This window comes from Ambystoma mexicanum, chromosome 1p (assembly GCF_040938575.1).
Source record: "Ambystoma mexicanum isolate Mex_15411 chromosome 1p, UKY_AmexF1_1, whole genome shotgun sequence".
NCBI lineage: Eukaryota > Metazoa > Chordata > Amphibia > Caudata > Ambystomatidae > Ambystoma > Ambystoma mexicanum.
The window spans coordinates 26,485,669-26,511,136 of record NC_090921.1 but is presented as its reverse complement, the minus strand read 5'-3'; the positions used below and the strand labels follow the sequence as shown (position 1 = coordinate 26,511,136).

Here is a 25,468-nt window from a genome sequence, read left to right as displayed (position 1 = left end):
ATTTGGAAAAGGGTATTAGGCCTTCCGGGATACCTGCCCAATCCAATTCTTATACACGAATTGGGTCTATACCCTTTAGCAGATAAACATGATCGGCGTATGTTAAATTCCTTTAACAAAATGATCTCGCCCCCAGTTAATTCCTTATATGAGGACTTTAGCCTAATGCTAATTGAAGAACATCCTGCCTCTATTCTTGAATTTAAGTCAGATATGTTGGCGATTCTAAAATCTGTGAATATGACGCAACAGGACTTTATTGACTTTCCACGAAAAGTCAAAGCTCGATTTTATAGGAATGCATGGGCACTTAATGCAGATTTAATTTCAGGATATTCTTCGTTTCACACCTATGCCAAATTCAGGCAGGCTGTCTTGCCCCGTTTGCCCTACCTACTGTGTTTACCTGACCATCACGCAAGAAGGACATATATGAGATTTCGGCTGGATCTCATCCATACGGGCTCCCGTATTTGCGATTGGTCAGGATACAAAGAGCTGCGGCAGTGGGATTGCTGCCGATTTTGTGCTAGGGTGGGGGAATGCGAAACCTTGGAACACCTGTTCATGTATTGCACCCATTTCGATCTTAGAAGGTTCCGTTGTTTGGGAACTTTTTTGTTTCAAATTCAAGCAATGAGCGTCTGGTTTGGTTGCGTTGTATGTGGGGTCAGTCCAACTCCATCATGCTTGCTACAGTGAGACTTGTGAACATGATTGAGAAAGTTCTCTTGCCACTAAATAATTCAATGTATATGAGGAAGGCTATAGACGCACCACTGGTACATTTATAGAATTTACTTATACCAACAAATGAACCATTGGCATCAAGCAAGCGACCACTGGAAAAGGTGAAGCAACCTGTTCTTGTTCTTGTCTGTTGATTCCATTTGTTGCTCATGGATGCCACTCGCTGTGATGCTGATACGTTTCTTTTTCCATATTGGCATGCAAACAAAATAATGATAACGAATACTGTGAGTGGTCCTTTAATTGTAAGGGACACTGAGAACACGTCTTATGATCTCATTGAATTATGAGTTTGTTGTATTTTAACTTTAAATTTGCTGATTACAAGCTTTGTTGGATCTAAAGCTTGCATTGTACACACCAGCATTTGTGATTTGTATAATCTAGCACATTGTGATTTTTACTTTGTTATGTGTAATGGTATTTATGAATTATGTTATGTATTTAGGGAGGAACATTTTTTGTAAAGGTGTCAAATTAACTTTTTGCTACCAAAAACAAATAAAAAAAAAAGTGTCAGGTTGTGGTCTGAAGCCAGACTGGCGGACTCCCAGGAGGTGGTTTTGTTCTAAGTAATGCTGTATTTGAAGGTAGGCTACCTTGTCTAAGATGTTAAGCAGGAAAGGGACGTGGTGATGGGTCTGTAGTTGGTAGGTATAGAGGGATCCAGAGATTACTTTATGAGTAGTGGGAGAACCCATGACTCTTTGAGGTTGCTGGGGATAATCACTGTAGAAAAGGTGGTGTTAATGAGCTTGGAAATGAAGGGTAATCGGTCTCTAGCTGCATCTTTGATGATTTGTGAGGGGCTTGGATCACCTAGCAGTTTGACGGTTTAAGAGTATGACTTTTTTGACTTCTAAGCTTTAGAGAAGTTAAAGCGGTGTGAGGGTTTGAGTGTGGCTTTTTGTATAGGCGGTTGGATTTTTTGATTGATTGATATTTTATTTCTATCGCACTCGTACACAAGTGTTTCAGAGCGCGACAAGGCAAGGGAGGGGAACAGGGGAGAACAAAACAGTTATCTTACTAGGCCCAGTGACATTGAGAACGCGCAAGTGCATGGGAAAAGGGGGAGGGGGAAAGTGCATGGAAGGGGGGAGAGGTGGAAAGTGCGAAGCAGAGGAGAAACATATAAATAACAATAAATAAATAATAAAGGCAACAAACAGAGGTAATGCAGCCAGCAATTTGCAAGTGCTAGGTTTAAGGCAGCAGACAGGGTAGGTCCGATAAGTGCAGGAAGAAAAAGGGGGGGCTGTATGGGTACAGATATAGACCCCAGTGCTAGGGGTGACCCGGAGGCAGTGTGGGAGGGTGACAGGATGAGCAGTAACCTGGGCCCAAAAGACAGAGGGTGGCCAGGTGCACAGTGCCAAGAGAGAACAGATCAGCAGGGGAGAGGGGGAGCTAAGGCAGAAGAAAAGAGGAAGGTCTTGAGGTGCTTCCGGAACCAGAGATGGTTCTCCTCAAGTTTTAGGGTGGCAGGGAGGCTGTTCCAGAGGGAGGTCCCAGCCGAAGACAGAGATCTACCCCCAGCTCGTTTCTTAGAAAAACAACTGACCCTGAGTGAGTTGGAGGTAGAGGATAGCTGAAGGTATTTTGGAGCCATGCCCCAGAAAGCCTTGTGGACAATACAGAGGGTTTTGATTTTAATCCTTGCATCCACTGGGAGCCAGTGAAGAGATTTCAGAGCGGGAGAGATACGATCCCAGGGCTTGAGGCCAAGGACAAGTCTCGCAGTCCTGTTCTGGATTATTTGCAGAGGGCGGAGAGTAGAGGCAGGTAGATTTAGAAAGAGGCTGTTACAAAAGTCCAAGCAAGAGAGAACCAGAGCTTGAGATACCATGAGCTTCTGGGGGAAGGAGAGGAAAGGCAGAGTACCTCTGAGGAGGTGCAGTTGGAAATTTGACCTCAGAGATGTGGGCGGAGAAGGAAAGGGTGGAGTCAAAGATGACCCCGAGGTTCTTAGCCTCGCAGGTGGGGGCAGGAGGAGGGCCAAGGGAGGCCGGCCAGAGAGTGAGGGGAAAGAATGGTGAAGGTGTGCTGATGAGGAGGATCTCCGTCTTGCTGGCATTCTGACAAAGATCATTGCTGGCACACCAATCTTGAATGGCAGTTAGGCAGTCAGAGATGAGAGAGGGAGAGGAGGTGGCAGAGGGCAGCCTGAAAATGAGTTGAGTGTCATCAGCGTAGCACTGGAAATTTGAGCAGAAAATGGCAATGCAGTGGGCGAGAGTTGCCAGGTATCGGTTGAAAAGCCAGGGCGAGAGGTTAGACCCCTGGGGAACACCACAGGTAGAGAGGAAGATAGATGAAAGGAAGGACCCAAGTTGGACCTGGGAGGGTCGATCTGAGAGGAAAGAGGTCAGCCAGGCCAGAGCCTGATCAGTGATACCAGGTTTTCACGGAGACGGTTGAGCAGGATGGTATGGTTGACCGTGTCGAAGGCAGAAGAGAGATCGAGGAGGATGAGGACAGAGGGAATGTTAGAGTCAAGGTTGGTGAGCAGATCTTCATGGATGTTTAGGAGAGCAGTTTCCGTGCTTCTGGCAGCTCTGAAGCCAGACTGGTGGTCATGGAGACAGGCAACATAATTGGAATGAAGGTTAAGCTGAGAGATGGCCAACGTTTCCAGGAGTTTGCCAAGAAAGGGAGTAATGGAAATTGGGCGATAGTTAGCTGGACAAGAAGGATCAGCTGTGGGTTTCTTGATAAGAGGATGCACAAAGGAGTGCTTCAGAGGGGAGGGGAAGGATCCAGAGGCAAAGGAGTGGTTGCAAAAATCAGCAAGGGCCGGAGCGAGGGCGTCAATGTGGTCCTTGATGGTTTTAGAGGAACAGGGATTAACCTGTTTTGACGAGGCTTTCATAGATCGGACTTGTCTAACAACCTCGTCAGGGGTGAAAAGAGGAAAGGACGAGAAGGATGGTGGGAGGGTGGCTAAAGGAGGGTCAGCAAGCACAGATGGAGAGGAAAGAGGAGGAGTGTGGGTGGAGAGGGGGGACAGGATGTCCTGTTTTTTTTTTTTAATGAAGTGAGAGGCAAGGGCGTTGCAAAGAGCCTGGGAGGCAACAGGAGGGGTAGAGACTGCAGCAGGGTTGGCCAGCTCCTCGCAGATTTTAAAGAGTTCGGCCAAGTTGTTAGATGCCGCAGAGACACGAGCTTGAATGTGGACTCTCTTCTTGGTGAGGACAGAGAGTCGATATTGCCTTTGTAGCAGGTGACAGGCCAGTTTGTCAGAGGATGAACAGGAAGTCCTCCATTTCCTCTCAGCTGCCCTACACTTACGTTTAAGTGTAGCTAGGTCAGAGTCATACCAGGAATTGCACTTGGCTTTGGACTTCAAACAGATCCTCATGACAGGGGCAAGAACATCAAGCGTATCAGAAATTGAAGAGTAGAGCAGAGACAGGGCTGTATCTGGATGAGAGACAGCCAAAGGTGGAGGGGGGAGAGAAAGTGGCAGAAAAAGCCTCAACTGACACACGCTTCATGGGCCGGATGTCTGAGAAGGTAGGTGGCAGTGTTGGGGTAGGCTTGGCTTGGGGGGAAGAGAGGGAGAGATGAGATGAGAGGAGGGAGTGATCGCTCCGGGAGAGAGGAGTGGTCAGAGGGATGGAGAGGGGGAGGTCAGAGGAGATAAAGACATCGAGTTTGTGCCCTGCAGAGTGAGTCGGGCCAGAGGGGAGGATGGACAGGGAGAGGGAGTCACAGAGGTCACGGAAGAGTACAGAGGAGGAGCAAGGAGAGTCTAAATGTATATTTAGGTCACCGAGGAGGAGGAGTTGAGTGGTAGAGGCTAGGAGGGAGGAGGAGAGGTCTGCCCACACAGAGAGAAATGAGGTGATTTGACCAGGAGGCCGGTAGATGGTAACCACAGTAAGAGAATGGGTAGGCGAGAGAAAGCCTACAGACAAGGTATTCAAAAGAGAAGTAGGTCTGAGTGGGAATGATAGAGGCAGGAATCCACTCAGAAATGATCAGGGCTACCCCTCCCCACACGACCGGGAGGATCTGGGTGCTGAGAGGATCTTGGCAAAGGGTTTAGGAAGCACTGCACAGCAAGATGACAACATGGGAGCAACAAGCAGAAAGAACAGTGATAGTCAAAGGCAGTAGAAGTGAGTCCATAAGGAGGGAACTAACCCATAGTTCTGGAGGTGGCAAAGTCAAGGCAGTCCAGATTTCTTAGAGGAGAGAGGTGGCCGCATCATTGTGGTTAAGGTGCAGGGAGGACCCCAATTAGTGTTCTGGAAGTGGACAAGGAGCAGACAGGGGCCTTGGAAGTGGGCCTTTGCTGAGAGGGCCGGCTGAAGCCTGCCGGTCCCTGATTGGATGGAAGAAAACACTCAGCAACCAATGGGAGTGCAGCACAGGGAGAGGTGATTCAGCACAGCCTGTCTACACAACAAAGAAAACCACGGCTGATGGCTAAGAGAGTAGGGCAGAGAAGGGTTTCTTTTTTGTTGGTAATCTTGTCCTGGAGGGCTGTTACTTTGTTGGAGAGGCTGTTTTGGATGCTGGTGCACCAGTGTTAGTCCTTCGCACACATGTCTAGGACTGGTATGGGGGTTTCCAGCTTTTTAAGGATGGTCAACAGTTCTTTTATGCAGGAATTGGCTTGAGAGATCCTTTGGTTGTAGGAATCTTGCTTGGCTAGAATGATTTCTTTCTTATATTGGGAGGTTATTTTATTGAGGTTGATATTATTGTTGTCTGAAGGTGATTGTCTCCATGTCTGAGTGATTTCAGGTATGGGCAGAACTATGAGTTTAGATGCCTTTTTGGCTTACTTTCTCTTAGTTTAAGTGGGGCGATGGAATCTAGTGCTAATGTCATTATTTTGTTGTATTCATCTACGAGGGTGAAGAGGATCAGTGGATTCTGAGAGAGAATTCAGGGTCGGAAGAATAAGAGGGATGAGTTTATCGGCTGTGATATTTCTTTTGTTCCTAGTGGGGATAAAGGGGGCTAGAGGGTTATTGGAGGGAGTTGGAGTTGAGGGAGAAGGTTAGGAGGTAGTGGTCAGACCATGGCTGGGGAGAGATGATGGTGATGAAGGCATGGCAGTTATAGTCCGCCACCCAGTCAAGGGTCCTCCCCTGGTTGTGGGTAGGAAGGGTCACTTTTTGATTGAAGCCTAGTTCTGCCAGAGTGCCAGCAATAGGTGCAGCATGTTGGTCTTTACGGTCTTTGAACTCCAGGTTGAAGTCACCTAGGAGAAGGCTTTGGGCCGTGTTTTTTAGATTGTCAGATAGGATGGTAGTTAGGTCCTCCTCAAACGAACCCAGGGGACCGGGGGATCTGTAGAGAGGGTGGATCGTGGGGGTTTGGGAGTTAGCGTTGGGCAATTTGGCTATGAGGGATTCACAGGAATCAGATTTGTCAGATGGGGCAAGTCTCATGTTTTGGCGATTATGGTGAAGGCCTCCGCCTCGGGTTTCGGTTCTGGCAACTCTGAATATCGTATAGTCCTCTGGGATTGCTAGCATGAGGGCAGGACCTGCTGCAGTGTGGAGCCAGGATTCTGCGACGGCTAGGAAGTCCAATTTTTCTAGCTGGAAGAGGTCTGCTATTTCTGTGGCGTGAGCTACTATAGATCGGGCATTTATTAGGGCATCTCTGATGTGTGTGATATTGGTCGCAGTAGGTGTTACCAATGTGGCTTGATTATTAAGATTGTAAATGGGTGGGAGGAGTATTGACTGGTTTGTGCAGTTGGAGGTTCTTGGGTGAGGGTGTTTGAGGGAGGGTTGGCCGTTTTGGCTTCAGGCCATGGTATCCTGGTATTGCTAGTTTTGGTATAGAACGTGGTTCTGGCAAGTGTTTCGAACATATTGGGAAGCCTGGCGCATAGTCTAATGTTTCTAGAGGTGGAGTTGCATGGGCTGGTCGTTTTGGGTAGGTTTTGGATGTGGGCAAAGGGTGTAAGTGAGTGAGTAGGAGTCATGCTTTTGGGTAGTAGGGAGACTGTGAGGACGGGTGTAATGTGTAGGCTTTAATGGCTAGTCAAGCGGATCAGGTGAAGAATGGTCCTAAGTAGGGATGAGTAGATGCCTGGTATATACATAGTGTTGTGGTGTTAGGCTAGTGTGCAGGCAGCCAGTAGGAATCCGGATCCTGTGAGTGAAAGAGTGCAGAGGCAGAATGGGAGCTAGGCAGGCCGGATTTAGCCAACAGGATTAGTGAATAGTCAGTACCGGTCAAGTAGGTTCAGTATAGATGTTGGAAACAGGTAGAAGGTGGTGACTAAGGTAGGCTAGTTCAGCCTACGTTCAGGTGCTTATAATTCAATTGTCGTATAGCCAGTTATAGTCGAAGGCTATTTGAGGTGCAGTGGCTATTCAGGGGGTTATAATTCGGTAGAATCTGGCGTCAGCTAAGGTGGTGTGCCAGTTCAACGTGCACTGGGTAGATATAACCACAATAGTGTTATTGCTGTAGAATGCTCAAAGGAAAGTTACATTCAGGCAGGTTCGATTTCCTAATAAACAGTAATGGTAACAAGTGCACAATGGAAGTGCAGATCAAAACATGTGAGCAATGAGCAAGAATGGTCGCAGGGGGAGAGCGTTAGTAGTGTTGGCTGAATTGTCTAAAATGGGATAAAAGAGATGCGCAACTATAACAATAAATGTGAGTTATAATAGAGAATGGTGGTGGGCCTCGATGAGTACAGAGTTGGTAGAGAGTACACAGAGAATACAGAGCGACACATGTTCAGTTTTCAGAAAGTAGGCAATAATGGTCGCAAGGTGCACACAAGAGAGTACTATTCAAAACAACATGTACAGGTTTTCCAGAAAGGCCGTAAAGGTCGCAGGTACATACGGGTACAGTTCGAAGCATGAGCGGTTACCAAAATAGACAGAGAAGGTTGCAGAGTGCCTGCAGGTCGTAGCATGTGAAATATCAACATAGGTTGTGCTGGTCGTACAAGTAATGGCGTTCTTCCCTAATAATCATCCCCAGGCCCACAAGGGGGAGAGGCCCCTACCATGAGATTCACCTGCTGAGTACCACCATCAGGAGGACCACTGGGCAGTGGCCTCACATCCCTGACCCCATGGGAAGGGGCTCTGCCTAGGGAAGCAGGGACGATATCCTGGGATTCGTCCCACTTTACTGAATTCATGGATTGATTTCATGTTATATATATTAGACAATGGTTTTTAACTTTCTTTTATTTAATGCAATTTGATTTTCATTTGTTTTGTAGCTATTTTTGCATGGCGCATTATGAGAATTGTTGTGATCAATTAGCACGTGATGTTGAGTGAGATTAGGAAACAAAGAACACTGTATGCTGATGGTTAAACATCAAGTGGATTGTGGAAACCCATGTACTGGTGCTAATTTCTAAATTGTATTTGTAAGATCTTGTTTTTTTTAAAATATATTATTTGATAGTTCGGCATGTGAAATATAATGCATTTGTGATGGTTTTATGTTTTCTATCCAAAATAAGTGTGACTTGATTGATAATCACTATATCGAGCCAAAATATGTATTACATTCTGCAAACAATGACTACTTTATAGACAGCCCAGCTAAGGGTTATGTACCATGCACGTTTCGAACAACAATTCTTCTTTTGGTGCTTATAACGGACTGAAAACAAAAAGATCAGAAACATTAAAGCCATGCAAAAGGAACCAGAAATAAAGAACATTAAAGTAGAGTTGATAGTACACCTGTATCGACCAATAGGTCTTTTGAGTCCACCTACTACAGTAGTGCCAGTTTCCACAGGGACCCATTTCCAAAATAGTGACTACAACCCCATAATGCTTTAAATGAGGAAAACGCTTGCATTTTTGACATGTTTGGCAGAACACAGCACTGGACTGTTTGCTTGGGTTACTGTACAGCTAATTAAGGGGACAAGTGATTTTTTTATTTTATGCCTGGCTAGCAGCTTTCTCGCCCCACTGCCTTACCAGTCTCTGCCTCCGTAGGTGCCCCGTGTTGACTCTCCTGCTTTTTCCTCAGACAGTTTCAAGCTTCCCTGTTAAGCTGGATCCTCCTTGGCTTTTTCCTTAATCTTTCTCAGGACTTTGGTTGTTATGTCTTTTAGAGAGGCTTTAAAACCACCTCTGCTCTGTGTTTCCAAGAGGGTGAGATTGTATTTTGTTTTCCTACTCTAAGCAGTGATGCCATTTGACTATTAATAATGACTTTTGTTGTGCAGTATTCAAGTGATTTTTATGCTTTTAAAATTTCAACAAAAAATGTAATTGCCAGATTCATCTCCTGCTGCTGAGTCCTGAATGTTACTGTGATTGAATCTCTTTTATTCCATATTGTGTCTCTCAGCACTCATGCAGTACTTGTTTATTTTTCTCAGAGTGTATTATTTAGTTATACCATTCGTGTTGACCTAAGGGCTTCTCAGCGCTAATCACGGAGAGGATCACATTCACAACATCTCTCCACGTGGTAACTATGGCAACAGTAGGGTCTTCAAAGATCTCCTAAACACCAGTTGGGCCTCCAGTCTTTTTCAAAGAATGGATCTTCTGATGCATAATCAGAGCTGAGGAGCTGCTCAAGCTTTCCTTGCGCTTGGTGCACTTGTGGGGCTTCACCCCAGTATGGGTCCTCTGATGGCGGCTCAGCGCAGTGGAATCAATGAAGCATTTCTTGCACTCTGGACACTCGTAGGGCTTCCCCCCAGTATGGATCCTTTGATGGCTTGTCAGGTATGAGGATTGACTGAACCTTTTCTTGCACTCTGTGCACTCAAAGGGCTTCTCCCCAGTATGGGTCCTCTGATGCCTGCCCAGCGCTGTGGAAACAATGAAGCTTTTCTTGCATTCTGTGCACTTGTAGGGCTTCTCTCCAGTGTGGATCATGAGATGGCTTCTCAGGTGTGACGAATTACTGAAGCTTTTCATGCACTCTGTGCACTTGTACGGCTTCTCTCCAGTGTGGATCATAAGATGGCTTCTCAGGGTTGAGGAATTACTGAAGCTTTTCATGCACTCTGTGCACTTGTAGGGCTTCTCTCCAGTGTGGAGCATGAGGTGGCTTTTCAGGTTTGATGAACGATGGAAGCTTTTCTTGCACTCTGTGCACTTGTAAGGCTTCTCCCCAGTGTGAGTCCTTTGATGGATTCTCAGGTGTGAGGAACCGCTGAAGCTTTTCTTGCACACTGTACACTTGTACGGCTTCCCCCCAGTGTGAGTCCTTTGATGGATTCTCAGGTCTGAGGAACCGCTGAAGCTTTTCTTGCACACTGTACACTTGAAGGGCTTCTCTCCAGTGTGGATCATGAGATGACTTCTCAAGTTTGAGAAATGACTGAAGCTTTTCTTGCACTCTGTGCACTTGTAAGGCTTCTCCCCAATGTGAGTCCTTTGATGGATTCTCAGAGTTGAGGAATCGCTGAAGCTTTTCTTGCACTCTGTGCACTTGTAGGGCTTCTCTCCAGTGTGGATCATGAGATGGCTTCTCAGGTTTGAGGATTTACTGAAGCTTTTCTTGCACTCTGTGCACTTGTATGGCTTCTCTCCAGTGTGGATCATGAGATGGCTTCTCAGTTGTGACGAATTACTGAAGCTTTTCATGCACTATGTGCACTTGTAAGGCTTCTCCCCAGTGTGAGTCCTTTGATGGATTCTCAGGTGTGAGGAACCGCTGAAGCTTTTCTTGCACACTGTACACTTGTAAGGCTTCTCCCCAGTGTGAGTCCTTTGATGGATTCTCAGGTGTGAGGAACCGCTGAAGCTTTTCTTGCACACTGTACACTTGTAAGGCTTCTCCCCAGTGTGAGTCCTTTGATGGATTCTCAGGTATGAGGAACCGCTGAAGCTTTTCTTGCACACTGTACACTTGAAGGGCTTCTCTCCAGTGTGGATCATGAGATGGCTTCTCAAGGTTGAGGATTGACTGAAGCTTTTCTTGCACTCTGTGCACTTGTAAGGCTTCTCCCCAGTGTGAGTCCTTTGATGGATTCTCAGAGTTGAGGAATCGCTGAAGCTTTTCTTGCACACTGTACACTTGAAGGGCTTCTCTCCAGTGTGGATCATGAGATGCCTTCTCAGGTGTGAGGAACCGCTGAAGCTTTTCTTGCACACTGTACACTTGAAGGGCTTCTCTCCAGTGTGGATCATGAGATGACTTCTCAGGTTTGAGGATTCACTGAAGCTTTTCTTGCATTCTGTGCACTTGTAGGGCTTCTCTCCAGTGTGGATCATGAGATGCCTTCTCAGGTGGTAGGAACCGCTGAAGCTTTTCTTGCACACTGTACACTTGAAGGGCTTCTCTCCAGTGTGGATCATGAGATGACTTCTCAAGGTTGAGGAATGACTGAAGCTTTTCTTGCACTCTGTGCACTTGTAGGGCTTCTCCCCAGTATGGGTCCTTTGATGGCTGCTGAGCGCTGTGGAATCACTGAAGCTTTTCTTGCATTCTGTGCACTTGAAGGGCTTCTCTCCAGTGTGGATTATGAGATGGCTTCTCAAGGTTGAGGAATGACCAAAGCTTTTCTTGCACTCTGTGCACTTGTGGTGCTTCCCCCCAGTATGGGTCCTCTGATGCCTGCCCAGCGCTGTGGAATCAGTGAAGCTTTTCTTGCACTCTGTGCACTTGTAGGGCTTCTCTCCAGTGTGGATCATGAGATGGCTTCTCAGGTGTGATGAATTACTGAAGCTTTTCATGCACTCTGTGCACTTGTAAGGCTTCTCCCCAGTGTGAGTCCTTTGATGGATTCTCAGAGTTGAGGAATTGCTGAAGCTTTCCTTGCACACTGTACACTTGAAGGGCTTCTCTCCAGTGTGGATCATGAGATGACGTCTCAAGGTTGAGGAATGACTGAAGCTTTTCTTGCATTCTGTACACTTGAAGGGCTTCTCTCCAGTGTGGATCATGAGATGACTTCTCAAGTTTGAGAAATGACGGAAGCTTTTCTTGCACTCTGTGCACTTGTAGGGCTTCTCCCCAGTATGGGTCCTTTGATGGCTGCTGAGCGCTGTGGAATCACTGAAGCTTTTCTTGCACTCTGTGCACTTGTAGGGCTTCTCTCCAGTGTGGATCATGAGATGCCTTCTCAGGTTTGAGGACTGCCTGAACCTTTTGTTGCACTCTCTACACTCATAGGGCTTTTCGCCAGTATGGATCCTCTGATGTGTGTGCATATTTGGGATCTGTGTGAAACTTTTCTTGCACTCTGTGCACTTGTAGGGCTTCTCTCCAGTGTGGATCATGAGATGACTTCTCAAGTTTGAGGATTGAATGAAGCTTTTCTTGCATTCTGTGCAATTGTAGGACTTCTCTCACGTGTGAATCATGAGATGCCTTCTCAGGTTTGAGGACTGCCTGAACCTTTTGTTGCACTCTCTGCACTCATAGGGCTTTTCGCCAGTATGGATCCTCTGATGTGTGTGCATATTTGGGATCTGTGTGAAACTTTTCTTGCACTCTGTGCACTTATAGGGTTTCTCTGCCATGTGAGATTAATTATTTAATCTTTTATTACGTGCTTAATGCCTGAGACCAGTCTCCAAGCGCAGGGCAGAATTCGAACAGATGTTGCTCCGATTTTCTTGCTTCCAAGCCAAACATGTTGTCCCCGAGCTATCCTCCTATGCGTTTGATTGGACTGGACCTGTGAGTAAAGAACATCCCATGAACACTTCAGAAAAATTCCTTTCAATACGTATGGATCCGTATAGATGTGTATAGATGTGCCGGGCACTGGTCTCTCCGTGAGGATGGCGCTTTCATTCAAGGTTCTGTGGAATGGCACTGACCATCTTCTGTAGTGCGTCCCTTGTTCCTCTGCATATCTCATCATCCCATGTGCATTTCCATACCCTTAGTTTCAGTGATGGCTCTACTCGCTGTTGAAAGAAACAAAGGTTTCAGATATTATTTCTTAGCATTGCACACTCAGCAGGAAGTGCACTGATTTTTTACCAGTAATCTTCACTTTTCATAATCCTACTCTTCAACATCACAGGACTGAACATACAAGGTGACCCCTTCCCATAGGAGTCTATTCCCAAATGTATTGCCCTGCCCTTGTCACCAAGCATCTACGACTCTCCACCGGCCACGACAGACACTGCCTGAAAACAAGGGTGAGCAATCTGTTCTTCAGGGTAGGAGAGTTGGGAGTAAATACTGTGAAGAGGAAGATTAGATCCAGGAGTAGTGAAGATTATGCTAACATCATTACCTCCACAACCACCATCTTCATTCCTGTTCTTAACAATGAAGTGTTACACAAAAGACAAATGATTGCACCCTCAGACATACCATGGAAAGAGGCAGACACTTTGTATCCACCAGAAAATCACTGGGTTTTGGAGCAACTAAAAGCCACTTTGAATGGGGCAGATAGGGACATGGATGTGTGAAAGAGGGGTGGAATCCTGACATTTCATGCTCTGCCGTATTCTGCAGTAGTGAACAGGTGAAGGAGGATGAGCACAGAGCAGAGAGAAGACCTCTGCCTTTCAGTGTAGGCATCGTAGAAGGGGCAGGGGTATCAATGCTTTCACACCAGAGTCAGGGACTGTGGTCACTCTCAACACCCACTCTCCATGTCTGGGGTAGGTCAGGCTCTAGCAATGCCGTTAGGCCGTCTACCCCCGGTTAAGAAGTGTCCCTGCTGTCCTCTGGCATGCTCGGCTCTGACCCTGTCGCTGTGCTCGCATTGAGAGGGGAAAATGGTGGTTTCCTTTAGTCTCCTTCATTTAGATGCAGGACAGCAGGGCTGGCATGAAGACTCTGGATGAGGAGCACTCTGTGCTTCGTCTCTTTGTGGTACGTTTACCGAGAGGTGCTGTGGCGAGTGCCATCGCTAGATAACTGCCAATTGGTATCAATCTGTTTTAAACCGGAGCAGATCTTAGGCAAGTGTTCTTCTTTTTAGAGGCCTGGGAAGTGTGTGCTTTTAGGCACACAGATGTTATGGCAGACATGCACCCATCAATAGTGCAGTACACGGTACCGGTTTATTCGTCTCCAGATGGTAAGATGCATTTCTCCTCACATGTTGCTTTTACTGTTTTATTGCACTGGACTCATTGAGTTAGCACCATTGGACGCTTAATTTGCACCTCATTCCCATTTTCCTGCCTAGCGGTAAAAAGAGGTGTTCAATCCAATGTGGGAATTACCCCTTAGCACCAAAGCTCAGAAGTAGGGTCCACTTTGAAAATATTTGTTTTTCAGTGCTTTCCTGGGTAAACTCCTGGAAAAGCTGGCCATCTCCCTGCTTAATCTTCACACTGAATCTGTTGGCTGTCTCCATGACCATCAGTCTGGCTTCAGAGCTGCCAGAAGTACGGAAACTGCTCTCCTGAACATCCGTGAAGACTTGCTCTCTAACCTTGATGCTAATCTCCCCTCTGTCCTCATCCTACTCGATCTCTCTTCTGCCTTTGACACAGTCAAACCAGTCAACCATGCCATCCTGCTCAATCGTCTGCGTGATAACCTGGGTATCACTGATCAGGCTCTGGCTTGGCTGACCTCGTTCCTCTCTGATCGACCCTCCCAGGTCCAACTTGGGTCCTTCCTCTCCTCTATCGCTACCTGTGGTATTCCCCAGGGGTCTAACCTCACTCCCTGGCTGTTCAACCAATACCTGGCTCCTCTCGCCCTCCGCATTGCTGCTCTCTCCTCCAACTTTCAGTGCTATACGAATGACACCCAGCTCCGTTTTCAGGCTCCCCTCTGCTTCCTCTTCTGTCATCCCGGATTGTCGATCTGCAATCCAGGAGTGGTGTGCCGCCAATGATCTCTGCCTGAATGCCAGTAAGACGGAGATCCTCCTCATCAGCACACCTGCACCTTCTTTTCCTGCCACTCTCTGGCCGGCCTCTGTTGGCCCTCTTCCTGCTCCCACCTGTGAGGCTAAGAACCTCGCGCTCATCTTCAACTGCACCCTCTCCTTCTCTCCTCACATCTCGGACGTCTCTAAGAAGTCCAACTACCAGCTGCACCTCCTCAGAGGTATTCTTCCTTTCCCCGGCTTCCCCAAGAAGCTCTCCGTCTCCAGAGCTCTGCTTCTCTCAAGGATTGACTCCTGCAACAGCCTCTTTCTAAATCTGCCCGCTTCTACTCTCTGCCCTCTGCAACTCATCCAGAACAGGACTGCGAGACTTGTCCTTGTCCGCAAGCCCAGGGATCGTATCTCTCCAGCTCTAAAATCTCTCCATTGGCACCCAGTGGCTGCAAGAATCACGTTCAAGACCCTTTGCATTGTTCACAAGGCCTTCTGGGGCCTGAGTCTGCAATACCGCAAACTCTCTCTTCTAAAATATCTTCCTACTCAAGCTCTTCACTCCTCCACCTCCAACTCCTTGAGGGTCAGGTACTTCTCCAGGCAACGAGTTGGTGGGAATCCCCTCCCTTTACGGCCGATACCTCACTCTAGAACAGCCTCCCTGCCTCTCTGAAAATTAAGCAGAACCACCTCCGGTTCCGGAAGCAGCTCAATGCTTCTGCCTTCCCTCTTCCTCTTCCCTGCTGATCTCCTGTCTGATACTGCACTGGTCACCTGGCCACTCTCTGAACTTCGGGCCCAGGTCCCTGCCGACCCAGTTGCACCCTTGCACTGCCTTCTGGCAACCCTTGCACTTGTATCTGTAACCCTACAGTCCCTTTACCTGCACTTATCGGACTCTCGTTGTCTGCACTCAACCCTTGCACTCCCATCTGGTGGCCGTGCTACTTGTTTTCTGTATCCTGTACTTTCTCCCCCTCGCACTTTTCCCCTTCCCTCTCCCCTCCACTTGCACAATCTCAATGTCACTTGGCCTAGTAAGATTGCTGTCTTGTCCTCCCTTTGTTTCCCCTCCCTTGCCTCGTTACGCCTTGAATAGGCACGTTATAAATGCCATATCTATCATTGATATTTATGAAGCGCTTTCTTAAAGCGCTAAACATAAGACGGAACAAAATGGCACACATAGTGGCTAAAGAAATACAATCAGAAGAAGAAAGGGTATGCAGTAATAAAATTGGGGCAAAAATGTCACCTTTACAAAAAATTGCAGCAAAAATGCTGCGGTTTGACCCAGTAAAGGTGTATACCATTATACCTTTTTTAGGGGGAGCAAGGGTTGCAGGGGTGTCCCCTGCTCCCCTTAAATGGTATAATGGGTCTGAGGGTTGCGGGGGTGACCCTACATCCTTTACATGTATTGCGGCGTCAAAACCAAAGCCGTTTTGCTGCAATTATTTGTGTAAACAGCAATTTTTTGCCACGATTTTACCACATGGAACCGAAGAAAGCAGGCAGTTAATGAGTTGTTAGAAATAAGTGAGAAGAAATGGGCATTTAACACGGTCCACAAGAGATGAAGGAGAGGAATGAATGGATAGTGGAAGATGGTTCCATTGCTTAAGGGTGAGATGCGCGCAAGAGTGAAATCAAGAAGGGGCTATAAGTGGCTGAGCACAGATAGGAAGTGTAAAAAGTAGGACTGAGGAGCATGTGTAGGAGAATAAAAGAGTGACCAACAAGGAAAGATAATATGGAGCAAAGCCATGAGAACGTTTATGTACAAAAGCGAGAAAGTGAAAGAGAAGACAGGAGAGCGATTGGTAGAGAAGAGGCAGTGCTGGAGGAACAAGAGTATGAGGAGTACAGAAGAAGAATAGCAGGGTTACAAACAGAACAGGTGGCAGTACGTTGAGAGACGAGATGACCAATCAGAAAGGCAAAGCAATAATCAAGATCGAAAAAGAGAAGAGATGAAACCAGAAATGCACTAGCATGGAAGGATAGGAAAGTTTGTGCACAACAGATATTCTAGAGATCGTATTCATTTTCACATATAAAGCGTGCAGCAGCCCGGAGGCATTGAGGTGCTGTTATAACCAGTTACTCACAATTCAGCAACATCAGATGAGCATATGTACAGTGTTGTAATACAGTTTATTGAAATATAGTTTTCAGGAACATCCAGTAGGAAGGTTCGGCTCTCAGGGAGGGTGGCAGGGCATTCCACTGTTTTGCTGCAATGTACGGGAAGCTGATGCACCCTGCTTCTGCAAATCTGAATTTGGGTTGCACAATATGGTAGGCATATGGTGTTCTGGTTGGTCTGGTAGAGTAGGCTCTTATTTTTATTTTTTTTAATTTTTTAATGGTTTTATTACAAACCTTTAAAAAGAGAAAAATTAACATACAATCCAAATTAATGAAAGCTCACAAATCATCCGCTATTACCCCGGACTTTTACTGTTAACAGCAGCCTCCAATACAGACCTCAGGATGTCCCAGCGGGTTGCTCCACCGGGACGGCGTATAAGCGGTCTTTTACGACTCGAAGAAAAGAAACTAATGCGTACAACACCACTCTGTTTGACCCATCAAACAGGGCTCTCCACCAGTCATCTCGAGTTAGGAATTGAAAGTTCGTTGTTATTGGCCTAAAGATGTTATTTCTTTCGCTCTCCAACTCGGGACATACTAAAATCAAATGTTTAAGTGTTTCCTTGTTGGTGGAGCAGAACAGACACGTGAGGTCCAGGTCCGTAGATTGGGACCAGTAGCAAAGGCGTTCCTTGGTTGGCATGGCATTCAGCCTAAACTGCAAATAGGAGGCACGAGACCACTGGTCCGGGAAGCACGACAGATAGGGCGGGACCCAGCCATAGGCTCTTGCCTCGGCCGGCGCTTCAAGCATAGATTTAGAAGCAGCTCTTTGGGTACAGGTGTAAATCCAATCATTTCTCCAAAGCGTTAGTTTTGCAGCATCAGGATTCTCGAGCAACAATTGTGTCGTGATGTCATAGGAGCTGAGCACGTCATGACATAACTTATTCCATTGGAATAAGATTGAGGGGGCTTTGGCGAGTTCTAGACTGTGAAGAATCTCCATCTGGGGGGTTGGATTGCTTGAATTTAGTTTCCTAAAGACACTTAACAGATTACAAGTAACTCTCGCTTGCATTGAGATGTACCCAAGCTCATATCTGGCACAAACTGTAGAGGTGCCTTTAGGCAAATGGAGAACCCTGGACCAAAAAATGCTTTCCAAAGAGCTCCACACTTCGGACCCACAACCAAAAGCGTTTTCCCCGGCGTAAATCAATGAGGGTACCACCTTCTGCTGGAAAAAGGTTATCGTTGGTTTTAGAGAGAATTTCCCAATTTTTTTATTAATCAGGACTGCTTGGCATGCCAATTGTCGGCATTTTTTCTTGGCTGCGTCCACCCAAGGTGCGTCATTTCTACTCGCACTTAGTTGCATTCCCAAATATCTGGTGTTAAGTACGTGCCCAATGGGTTCTTTATTCACATACCATTTACATTTCTGCCCATTAGGTTTGAAACCTTGCAGTCTTTCAAAAACGATGGCTTCACATTTCCCTCTGTTAATAACCAGCCCGTTGTCAGTTAGGTATTTTTCCACGGCAGCGAGTTTCCGCTGTAAACCTATGGGAGTTGAGTCCATCAGAATGATGTCATCTGCGTAGACTAGGTAGTCTACATGTGAGCCGTGAAGTTTGGGTGGGAAAGTGTGTAGTCCATTGAAAACATCTTTGATATCAGATATAAACAGGTTAAATATAATTGCCGCAAGAGGGCAGCCTTGCTTGACACCTCGAGAGGTGTTAATGGGTGAAGATAGAGTTCGCTTGGACCAAAAGGGAAACCTAACGTTCGTGTTCATATGAAGTTCGTGGATAGTGGACAGTAGACTTTCAGGACAGTTCCATTTGGTCAGTTTAGACCAGCAAATCTCTATTTATACTGTCGAACGCCTGGGACAAGTCAACCAGTGCGAGATAGATTTTGGAGTTTGATCGCAGTGCTTCCATTTTCAGTAAGTTCAGTATTAGAAGGTTAACACCGCAGCCCAACCCTTTAACAAAACCAGTTTGTCTGGGGTCCACCTGGTTGCAATGTGTGGACCAGTCCGTCAATTTTTGTTGTAAAAGAGTGGCATAGACCTTACCCAGCACATCAAGAAGTGCAATTGGTCTATAGTTCTTTGGGTTGCGACGGTCGCCTTTTTTGAAGATGGGTATGATCACTGCAGATTTCCACGATGAACGGGTCTCGCAGCATTTGACAATCCTGTTGAACAGCAGCTCACAAAAGGTGGTCCATGCTTCTGGCTGAAGTTTGAGCGTAAAATTAGTTAAGCATCTGGACCAGGGGCTCTTGAGTTATTCAGATTCTTGATGACTCTAAGAATGTCCTCGTGCTCGAATACTAGGTCCCAGTGTGACAGGACACGAGGGGTCCATACATCGACCTCATTGGTTTTACTGAAGAGGTCGGCGTAGAAGGATACCCACTCAGACTCAGAGACCAGGTTTGCCTGAAGAGCATGTTGTGGAGCAAGATTATCGTTTATCAATCTCCAGTAGTCAGCAGAGTTGGAGCTCTTCATTTTTGATAGCATAAGCTCTGCGTCATTTTGCATCATGATGCACTTGTGAGATTTAAGCCAGTTCTTATAGCCTTGTTTGAATTTTTTTGCAAGACCAATGGCAACAGTAGGCCTTTGTTTGCGGGCCGTTCTTAACTGCCAGCGTAGAAGGCGTTTCCGTTGTTGCACCAGGAGGTCAAATTTATGTTTCGATATAAATAGGCTGTTTCCCGTGAGAGTTCTGAGTTCTTGGTATTGGATTAAGAGATGGTTGTATTCCAAGGATTCGGACAGCTGGTAACTCATCAAAATGTGGCCCAACTCGGTAGAATCTAGATTTAGCCGAATCCTTCTGGCTCCTGTTCTCACTGAAAAAGCCCAGCGATCCTGGTGCGTTCTGCCGTTTGCCACAAATGACAAGACCACCATATCATGGTCACTGTGCTTCATTGTTTGAACAGACAAGCCGGTCGTTCTCATGTGAATCCTATTGGATACAAAGATGTAATCTAAGGTAGAGCTAGAATCCCCTCGTCTCCAAGTTGGGGCTGCGGGAATATCGCCCAGGGTTTGGCCATTCAGCATCACCAAATCCCGCAGCTCCATTTCCAGACACCACTGAGTTTTCAGATGGAGTTCTACGGAGTTAGCATTCTTCTTGAGCCCTGGTGCGTTTAAATGACTAAGGCAATCGATGTTAAGGTCGCCGCAAATGATCAAGTCATATAGCTGGCCAGATTCCGTGAGCTCATCTATGGTCTTAGTGACTTCGTCTATGAAGTTTTTTGCTCTGGTTGCCCCATGGTTCCAGTAAAGATTGAAAATACAGAGGTTGGTTGCCGGGCTGATAGCGGGGCTTCCATCACAAATCGTAGTCACTTGGATATAAGGAGAGATGCCAATTGAGTTCAGAATCCGAAGCCCTGAGTTAATCCTGACGGCTACCAGGAGACCCGACATAGGTCTACCCCTAGTCTGTTTAATGGCTGAAGTGTGGGCGATTTCAAAAGCCTCCAGAATTGGTTTTTCACATAGCCTTGTCTCTTGTAGACAGATGAGATCTAACTCGTCGGCCCAGGTGGAATTGAACAAATGACTAAAGCCCCTGGTGTTCCAGGATCCCAATGTGTAATTTTTTGGTTGTTATGTCGTTTGAAGGCTTGGCGTTAACATGACGTGGTGTTATTTAGGGTTTCAGCAACCCAGGACCAATCATTTCCATTCGCCCTAGATGGCATGTCAGTCTCAGGCAGATCTGCAAACCGATGCGCTTGGCTAGCTCCTTGTATTGTTATTTTTATGTTATTGTGGCTGGAGGTTCCACTCAAAGACTTCTGAGTGTTCTGTGTTGGAGAGAGAGTGCTTTGATGGAAGGCTGAGGAGCCACGCTCACTCGGGCGTGCTGAAGGATTTTTATAGGCACTTCCGTCCTCTGCCAGGTTCACAACATCATTCAAGACCTCAGTTGGAACACGTATAGGGGCTAAAGAAATGTCAAAACCGAGAGATAGTAACACCGGGCCAGATTGGAGCAAAGTGTCAACTATGAGCTTAGACTGGACATGCAAGATGACTGCGCCATTCTTGGTTTCTTCAAAAAATTAGACAATTTTCAAGTCACCAGATTCAATTGCCCTGAGACTTGGTACCAGATGGCATAGCCACAGGACATTATGGCGATTCATTATTAGGTCGTCTGCAGAATCAATTAGTTCCAAGAGTACTTGATGGTAAGATGAATCATTTTTCAAATGCGAGTTCTTGGAGGGAGCATTTGTAAGGTACTTTTTTAATGGAGCTCTAATTTGCGGTAATCCGTTAACCTTAGACTGTGACAACCTAATCGGGACAGAGTCCCTAGGGTAAAGGCGTGTTAAGTCGTGCTTCGCGACCTCCAACGATGATGAGTTGCTACAAGGATCAACAGCAACTTGGGCCCCTAAATCTTCCGTTTTGCGAAGGCTTTTGTTAGATTGATCACACCTCTTATGACGTTTTTCATCTAGCGGCATGAACGGTTTGGAACCAAAAACCGTATCAACCGTTGAGGTGATGATTGGCCCACTTACTTTGCACAGTGATACAACTCTGGTTGCCTTTTGGAGTGGCGCATGAAGGGGAATGTTATTTAGGCCAGATAGATTGGACCCTGGCCCAGCCTGGTTGTTCATTTGCGGGCATGCTGCAATCGGGGGAACAGGTGTGTTGTCAATCAACTGGGTCGATTCAGGGAGGCTGACAGATGAAGTATTAAATTCTTCAGCCCCAGCCAATTCCTCGGCTACTGCATCCTCGTACACAGACGTGTTCAACAACTCCTCAGATATGCCACATAAGTCGATTATGGGTTCAATGGACTGGACCAACTCGGTGGCATCGTCATTTGACTGGGGATCAGGTACGACATTTTTATTTTTCAGGTTAGTTTCGTTAATAATTACATTCACAGTTTTCAGGTTTCTCAAGAATTTCCTGGAATCGTTACGACGGTTCCTTTTTTTCATAGGCATGTTTTTTGATTTTTTTTAGTTCATGGCCTCTGCAGTTTCCGTCACCCGAACTTGTGACGGAATTAGTCTTGGAAAGCTTGAATATGTCATACACTGCCGAGGCACCATCATGACCTTGTTTTTGTGCAGAAACGGGCCCCGCCACATCTAAGCCCAAGCCACGATTTTGGTCGGAAGGGACAGCCATTTGAGGATCCAAAAGAGCCAAATTATCAGCAGCTTGGGTTTCCAGGAAGATATCCTGGCAGTTAGTCGACAGAGGTATGTTTGAGTCACAGATGGAAGGGAGATGGTCGGTCATTTGTGATCCTGCAAGACATGGAGCAGTCTCAGGCGGCAGCGTGGATTGTTCCTGACAATCAATGGGAGCATATTTTTCAGAACACGCCATTATGTCTTTATTTCTTTGCAGTTCTGAAGCAGTGGCCGCCGCAATCTGAGCACATGAGGCTAGAGGTATCCGAACGGGAGAGCAAAATACAGGGTTGTTTGTGGTTCGAGAGGTCAGAATCCCTCCCTCTTCAGCTACTCCACTCTGACCGCAGTTATCAACTTTTTGTTGAAAAAGATTCAAAGCCTGTTTTGCCACTTCAGCCAGTAGTTTTCTGTCCAAAAAGGCGTTTTTGTTGCTGTCCATTAAAGCCCCCAGCGCCATTTCCACCTGTTTATTAGTGCTCAGTGATGTATTCATTAGGATCGTCTGGGTATTCCCCATCTCAGAGATCTTTGTATTCATACTAAGAATTAGAGCTGTCAGGTCTTTCAGACTGTCGTGCAAATGTTCGTACATTTTCAAGAATGGAGCCACGGCTATTGTAGTTGATGACATAATGGTGGCTTGGAGATCTTTCAAACTTGGTATAGGGTGTTCATTGCCAGTACTGTCCATAGTGAGACCGGTGTGTCGCCTTTTGCTCACGGGGAGGCGTCTGATTTTTGGGAATGGGCGCTCCATAAGTGATGAGTCAGAGGAGGATGAATCTGACATATAGTCAGAACGTGTCACCACAATTGAAGGCCCATCCACACATTGATGCAGAGTGGTCGATGGTTGGTTTTGCAGTGTGTTAGAGTCGACCCTTCCCAATTTAGGAAGATGTCTCTGTGAGCAATGAATGCTCGGTGAAAAACTAGAGCGACTTCTTCTTCCTCTTTCCTCCATTTTATGCGTAGGGGAACTCTGCAGGGGGTTTTTGCCAGACGGTGCAGGTGAGGAACAACCAGCCACAAGATTAGAAGACCCTCCCGCTGAGGCTGTGGCGCCCGGCAAGAAGTCTTTTATTGCCGAGTTATTCGCTCTGCTTTTGGTCAGGTGCTTAAGATCTGTTAGCAACTTGTTGACGACTTCCAAGGAGTTTCTACGGTTATTAGAGTCCTTCACTTGGAGGGTAGATACCCTCTCCACCTCAGTGTTAGCAAAAGAGGCACGGGTAAGTGGCTCAATACCCACACTATATGCCGGTTCGTCCACTTCATTGTATGTGAAAACGGCATTATAGGAGCCTGCTTCATGCGACGTACTTAGTGGCAGTTCCGGTGAAGGTACCAGTTTCTCATATGCACTGTAGAATCTTGTGCGTGGGGAACTACTACTTGTTTCTTTTTGTATAGAGGGGCATACAATGTCACTAGTACCTGAAGTCGTGAGGCACGCTTGAACACCAGTCGTCATGCTGGTGAGCGAACATGAGGGCGTTTGGGTTAAGACGGGATCTTGTCGCAGTGACCAGCTGTCATTTTGTGAAGTACAAGAAGGAAGTTCATGAAGGCCATGTACTATGGCCAAGTTGACTATGGCCGGGTTGGCTATGACCGCCGGGATTGTTGGTGCACAGTGTGAACTGGCGCACTTATTAGGTGACGCATCATGTGTACTTTGGAACGGAAAACAGTTTAAAGGAGAGTGTGTTGAAGTCGGCTGGGCCGGACTGAGCGGGAACCGAATCCGATGTAAAGTGTCTCTCATGTGGATCGACTACAGCCTCACCCCGCATGCTCCCTGCCACCCCTCCCGTAGGCTCAGAACATGCAAAGTCCACTCGCGAGGAGGCAGCCACACATACACTTACTGTGGTTTCGTTGATGACTACACAGGGCGAGTTTGAAGCCGGCTGCAGCGAAAGCCCCCCCTCATTCGGAAGCTGGACACGATCATCGAGGACGGCAGCCGGTGTTAGGGGCGCCTCTGAGGACTCCGCTGAAAGCCACAAATGTTCCGAATCGGGGCATACCGGGTCACGAGCACGCTTTCTTTGGGCTCTGGTCTTCACAGAAGCGCCCACAGTCAATCCTTCCACGGGCACCGTAATAACGTTTGTTCGCATCGTTTCAGCAGACGATGATGCAGAGATGGAACAAGGAAACAGGTGAGCCAGGAGCCAAGAGGAGAGTCCCGACTTCCACGGACTTCCTCGGACTCCTCAGACTCTGCCAGACTCCGCGCCCGCTCCGCGGGGAGAGGCAGGTTTTGAAGCAGCAAAGTCACTCCCACACAATGAAAATAGTAGAGGTACTGGTCATTCCTGAGACTCTGCCAGACTCTTATTATGTTCTGGACAGGTAGGGGGTGCAGAGTTGGAATAGCATTTGTGGGTAATGGACATGGTTTTGAAGACTATTTCTTAATCGGTAGCCAGTGTACCCATCTCCTAGTCGCAGGGATAGGATTTCTCTTGGGAATGCAGCGTGCTGCTTGGAGCGCATTATTTTCTGCTCAAATTTCCAGTGCTACGCTGACGACACTCAACTAATTTTCAGGCTGCCCTTGGCCACCTCCTCTCCCTCTCTCATCTCTGATTGCCTAACTGCCATTCAAGATTGGTGTCCCGCCAATGATCTTTGTCTGAATGCCAGCAAGACGGAGATCCTCCTCATTGGCACACCTTCACCATCCTTTCCCCTCACTCTCTGGCCGGCCTCCATTGGCCCTCCTCCTACCCCCACCTGTGAGGCTAAGAACCTCGGGGTCATCTTTGACTCCACTCTTTCCTTCTCCGCCCACATCTCAGAGGTCTCTAAAAAGTCACATTTCTGACTGCACCTCCTCAGAGGTACTCTGCCTTTCCTCTCCTTCCCCCAGAAGCTCATGGTATCTCAAGCTCTGGTTCCCTCTAGCTAGGACTATTGTAACAGCCTCTATCTAACTCTACCCGCCTCTACTCTCCGCCCTCTGCAACTAATCCAGAACAGGACTGCGAGACTTGTCCTTGGCCTCAAGCCCTGGGATCATATCTCTCCAGCTCTGAAATCTCTCCACTGGCTCCCAGTGGATGCAAGGATCAAATTCAAAACCCTCTGTATTGTCCACAAGGCTTTCTGGGGCATGGATCCAAAATACCTTCAGCTATCCCTCTGCAAATGCCTCCCCTCTCGAGCTCTTCGCTCCTCTACCTCCAACTCACTCAGGGTCAGTCGTTTTTCTAAGAAACGAGCTGGGGGTAGATCTCTGTCTTCGGCTGGGGCCTCCCTCTGGAACAGCCTCCCTGCCACTCTAAAACTTGAGGAGAACCATCTCCGGTTCCGGAAGCACCTCAAGACCTTCCTCTTTTCTTCTGCCTTCGCTCCCCCTCTCCCCTGCTGATCTGTTCTCTCTTGGCACCGTGCACCTGGCCACCCTCTGTCTTTTGGGCCCAGGTACCTGCTCATCCTGCCACCCTCCCGCACTGCCTATGGGCCATCCCTTGCACTGGGGCCTGTATCTGTACCCATATAGCCCCCCCTTTTTCTTCCTGCACTTATCAGACCTACCCTGTCTGCTGCCTTAAACCTAGCACTTGCAAATTGCCAGCTGCATTAACACTGTTTGTTGCCTTTATTATTTATTTATTGTTATTTATCTGTTTCTCCTCTGCTTCGCACTTT

General features: G+C 47.1%; 1 protein-coding gene and 1 pseudogene across 2 annotated transcripts in view; both read right to left on the bottom strand.

Annotated features, from left to right (window-relative positions):
- LOC138564796 (zinc finger protein 84-like) overlaps positions 1–8,829 on the bottom strand; it is a 133,830-nt gene extending 125,001 nt beyond the window's left edge. Inside the window, exon 1 of one of the 2 annotated variants that reach the window (XM_069642933.1) lies at positions 8,694–8,829. The gene's annotated coding sequence lies outside the window, so the exon portion shown is untranslated. The remainder of the gene's footprint in view (positions 1–8,693) is intronic. The other variant, XM_069642934.1, reaches the window with a different exon arrangement.
- The window catches only part of LOC138564659 (zinc finger protein 729-like), a 52,672-nt pseudogene continuing 35,123 nt past the window's right edge, over positions 7,920–25,468 (bottom strand).